This window comes from Syngnathus leptorhynchus, unplaced genomic scaffold (genome assembly GCF_054491065.1).
Source record: "Syngnathus leptorhynchus isolate UIUO unplaced genomic scaffold, UIUO_Slep HiC_scaffold_60, whole genome shotgun sequence".
Taxonomy (NCBI): Eukaryota; Metazoa; Chordata; class Actinopteri; order Syngnathiformes; family Syngnathidae; genus Syngnathus; species Syngnathus leptorhynchus.
In genome coordinates, this window is record NW_028232027.1 from 499,896 (window position 1) to 505,000 (window position 5,105).

A 5,105-nucleotide genomic window follows, 5' to 3' on the forward strand; every position below is an offset into this window, starting at 1 on the left:
GCCGGCGCAGAGTTCCAGCCGCTCGGATAAGCTCTGTCACTCACCCGCCGCGCAGCCACCGGTAACGGGGAAATGTCGCCGCCTTGTGGACACGCCGTTGTAAATGAATGGGCTTTCGCACTTAGTGCAATTTTAGCCAACTCTCTGACTGGAGCTATGGAAGTATGGAGCTATGGAGCCACCAGCCACCCAGGCTGGAGCTATGGAGCTATGGAGCTCTGGTGCTATGGAGCTATGGAGCTCTGGTGCTATGGAGCTATGGAGCTCTGGTGCTATGGAGCTATGGAGCTCTGGTGCTATGGAGCTATGGAGCTCTGGTGCTATGGAGCTATGGAGCTCTGGTGCTATGGAGCTATGGAGCTCTGGTGCTATGGAGCTATGGAGCTCTGGTGCTATGGAGCTATGGAGCTCTGGTGCTATGGAGCTATGGAGCTCTGGTGCTATGGAGCTATGGAGCTCTGGTGCTATGGAGCTATGGAGCTCTGGTGCTATGGAGCTATGGAGCTCTGGTGCTATGGAGCTATGGAGCTATGGAGCTATGGAGCTCTGGTGCTATGGAGCTCTGGTGCTATGGAGCTCTGGTGCTATGGAGCTATGGAGCTCTGGTGCTATGGAGCTCTGGAGCTCTGGAGGTATGGAGCTATGGAGCCACCAGCCAGCACCCTCCGTGGCTGGATCAATGGAAGTGTTTTAGGTACCAGGCAGCCAAAGGGCCGAGGCCTCACGCTCGACCACGCCGGCGCAGAGTTCCAGCCGCTCGGATAAGCTCTGTCACTCACCCGCCGCGCAGCCACCGGTAACGGGGAAATGTCGCCGCCTGGCGGACACGCCGTTGTAAATGAATGGGCTTTCGCACTTAGTGCAATTTTCGCCAACTCTCTGACTGGAGCTATGGAAGTATGGAGCTATGGAGCCACCAGCCACCCAGGCTGGAGCTATGGAGCTCTGGAGGTATGGAGCTATGGAGCCCTGGAGCTATGGAGCTATGGAGCCCTGGAGCTATGGAGCCCTGGAGCTATGGAGCTATGGAGCTCTGGTGCTATGGAGCTATGGAGCTCTGGTGCTATGGAGCTATGGAGCTCTGGTGCTATGGAGCTATGGAGCTCTGGTGCTATGGAGCTATGGAGCTCTGGTGCTATGGAGCTATGGAGCTCTGGTGCTATGGAGCTATGGAGCTATGGAGCCACCAGCCAGCACCCTCCGTGGCTGGATCAATGGAAGTGTTTTAGGTACCAGGCAGCCAAAGGGCCGAGGCCTCACGCTCGACCACGCCGGCGCAGAGTTCCAGCCGCTCGGATAAGCTCTGTCACTCACCCGCCGCGCAGCCACCGGTAACGGGGAAATGTCGCCGCCTTGTGGACACGCCGTTGTAAATGAATGGGCTTTCGCACTTAGTGCAATTTTAGCCAACTCTCTGACTGGAGCTATGGAAGTATGGAGCTATGGAGCCACCAGCCACCCAGGCTGGAGCTATGGAGCTATGGAGCTCTGGTGCTATGGAGCTATGGAGCTCTGGTGCTATGGAGCTATGGAGCTCTGGTGCTATGGAGCTATGGAGCTCTGGTGCTATGGAGCTATGGAGCTCTGGTGCTATGGAGCTATGGAGCTCTGGTGCTATGGAGCTATGGAGCTCTGGTGCTATGGAGCTATGGAGCTCTGGTGCTATGGAGCTATGGAGCTCTGGTGCTATGGAGCTATGGAGCTCTGGTGCTATGGAGCTATGGAGCTCTGGTGCTATGGAGCTATGGAGCTCTGGTGCTATGGAGCTATGGAGCTCTGGTGCTATGGAGCTATGGAGCTATGGAGCTATGGAGCTCTGGTGCTATGGAGCTCTGGTGCTATGGAGCTCTGGTGCTATGGAGCTATGGAGCTCTGGTGCTATGGAGCTCTGGAGCTCTGGAGGTATGGAGCTATGGAGCCACCAGCCAGCACCCTCCGTGGCTGGATCAATGGAAGTGTTTTAGGTACCAGGCAGCCAAAGGGCCGAGGCCTCACGCTCGACCACGCCGGCGCAGAGTTCCAGCCGCTCGGATAAGCTCTGTCACTCACCCGCCGCGCAGCCACCGGTAACGGGGAAATGTCGCCGCCTGGCGGACACGCCGTTGTAAATGAATGGGCTTTCGCACTTAGTGCAATTTTCGCCAACTCTCTGACTGGAGCTATGGAAGTATGGAGCTATGGAGCCACCAGCCACCCAGGCTGGAGCTATGGAGCTCTGGAGGTATGGAGCTATGGAGCCCTGGAGCTATGGAGCTATGGAGCCCTGGAGCTATGGAGCCCTGGAGCTATGGAGCTATGGAGCTCTGGTGCTATGGAGCTATGGAGCTCTGGTGCTATGGAGCTATGGAGCTCTGGTGCTATGGAGCTATGGAGCTCTGGTGCTATGGAGCTATGGAGCTCTGGTGCTATGGAGCTATGGAGCTCTGGTGCTATGGAGCTCTGGTGCTATGGAGCTATGGAGCTCTGGTGCTATGGAGCTATGGAGCTCTGGTGCTATGGAGCTATGGAGCTCTGGTGCTATGGAGCTATGGAGCTATGGAGCTATGGAGCTCTGGTGCTATGGAGCTATGGAGCTCTGGTGCTATGGAGCTATGGAGCTCTGGTGCTATGGAGCTATGGAGCTCTGGTGCTATGGAGCTCTGGTGCTATGGAGCTATGGAGCTCTGGTGCTATGGAGCTCTGGAGCTCTGGAGGTATGGAGCTATGGAGCTATGGAGCCACCAGCCAGCACCCTCCGTGGCTGGATCAATGGAAGTGTTTTAGGTACCAGGCAGCCAAAGGGCCGAGGCCTCACGCTCGACCACGCCGGCGCAGAGTTCCAGCCGCTCGGATAAGCTCTGTCACTCACCCGCCGCGCAGCCACCGGTAACGGGGAAATGTCGCCGCCTTGTGGACACGCCGTTGTAAATGAATGGGCTTTCGCACTTAGTGCAATTTTAGCACACTCTCTGACTGGAGCTATGGAAGTATGGAGCTATGGAGCCACCAGCCACCCAGGCTGGAGCTATGGAGCTATGGAGCTCTGGTGCTATGGAGCTATGGAGCTCTGGTGCTATGGAGCTATGGAGCTCTGGTGCTATGGAGCTATGGAGCTCTGGTGCTATGGAGCTATGGAGCTCTGGTGCTATGGAGCTATGGAGCTCTGGTGCTATGGAGCTATGGAGCTCTGGTGCTATGGAGCTATGGAGCTCTGGTGCTATGGAGCTATGGAGCTCTGGTGCTATGGAGCTATGGAGCTCTGGTGCTATGGAGCTATGGAGCTCTGGTGCTATGGAGCTATGGAGCTCTGGTGCTATGGAGCTATGGAGCTATGGAGCCACCAGCCAGCACCCTCCGTGGCTGGATCAATGGAAGTGTTTTAGGTACCAGGCAGCCAAAGGGCCGGGGCCTCACGCTCGACCACGCCGGCGCAGAGTTCCAGCCGCTCGGATAAGCTCTGTCACTCACCCGCCACGCAGCCACCGGTAACGGGGAAATGTCGCCGCCTGGCGGACACGCCGTTGTAAATGAATGGGCTTTCGCACTTAGTGCAATTTTCGCCAACTCTCTGACTGGAGCTATGGAAGTATGGAGCTATGGAGCCACCAGCCACCCAGGCTGGAGCTATGGAGCTCTGGAGGTATGGAGCTATGGAGCCCTGGAGCTATGGAGCTATGGAGCCCTGGAGCTATGGAGCCCTGGAGCTATGGAGCTATGGAGCTCTGGTGCTATGGAGCTATGGAGCTCTGGTGCTATGGAGCTATGGAGCTCTGGTGCTATGGAGCTATGGAGCTCTGGTGCTATGGAGCTATGGAGCTCTGGTGCTATGGAGCTATGGAGCTATGGAGCCACCAGCCAGCACCCTCCGTGGCTGGATCAATGGAAGTGTTTTAGGTACCAGGCAGCCAAAGGGCCGGGGCCTCACGCTCGACCACGCCGGCGCAGAGTTCCAGCCGCTCGGATAAGCTCTGTCACTCACCCGCCACGCAGCCACCGGTAACGGGGAAATGTCGCCGCCTGGCGGACACGCCGTTGTAAATGAATGGGCTTTCGCACTTAGTGCAATTTTCGCCAACTCTCTGACTGGAGCTATGGAAGTATGGAGCTATGGAGCCACCAGCCACCCAGGCTGGAGCTATGGAGCTCTGGAGGTATGGAGCTATGGAGCCATGGAGCTATGGAGCCCTGGAGCTATGGAGCCCTGGAGCTATGGAGCTATGGAGCTCTGGTGCTATGGAGCTATGGAGCTCTGGTGCTATGGAGCTATGGAGCTCTGGTGCTATGGAGCTATGGAGCTCTGGTGCTATGGAGCTATGGAGCTCTGGTGCTATGGAGCTATGGAGCTCTGGTGCTATGGAGCTATGGAGCTCTGGTGCTATGGAGCTATGGAGCTCTGGTGCTATGGAGCTATGGAGCTATGGAGCTCTGGTGCTATGGAGCTATGGAGCTCTGGTGCTATGGAGCTATGGTGCTATGGAGCTATGGAGCTCTTGTGCTATGGAGCTATGGAGCTCTGGTGCTATGGAGCTATGGAGCTCTGGTGCTATGGAGCTATGGAGCTCTGGTGCTATGGAGCTATGGAGCTATGGAGCTCTGGTGCTATGGAGCTATGGAGCTCTGGTGCTATGGAGCTATGGTGCTATGGAGCTATGGAGCTCTGGTGCTATGGAGCTATGGAGCTCTGGTGCTATGGAGCTATGGAGCTCTGGTGCTATGGAGCTATGGAGCTCTGGTGCTATGGAGCTATGGAGCTCTGGTGCTATGGAGCTATGGAGCTCTGGTGCTATGGAGCTCTGGAGCTCTGGAGGTATGGAGCCACCAGCCAGCACCCTCCGTGGCTGGATCAATGGAAGTGTTTTAGGTACCAGGCAGCCAAAGGGCCGAGGCCTCACGCTCGACCACGCCGGCGCAGAGTTCCAGCCGCTCGGATAAGATCTGTCACTCACCCGCCGCGCAGCCACCGGTAACGGGGAAATGTCGCCGCCTGGCGGACACGCCGTTGTAAATGAATGGGCTTTCGCACTTAGTGCAATTTTAGCCAACTCTCTGACTGGAGCTATGGAAGTATGGAGCTATGGAGCCACCAGCCACCCAGGCTGGAGCTATGGAGCTCTGGAGGTATGGAG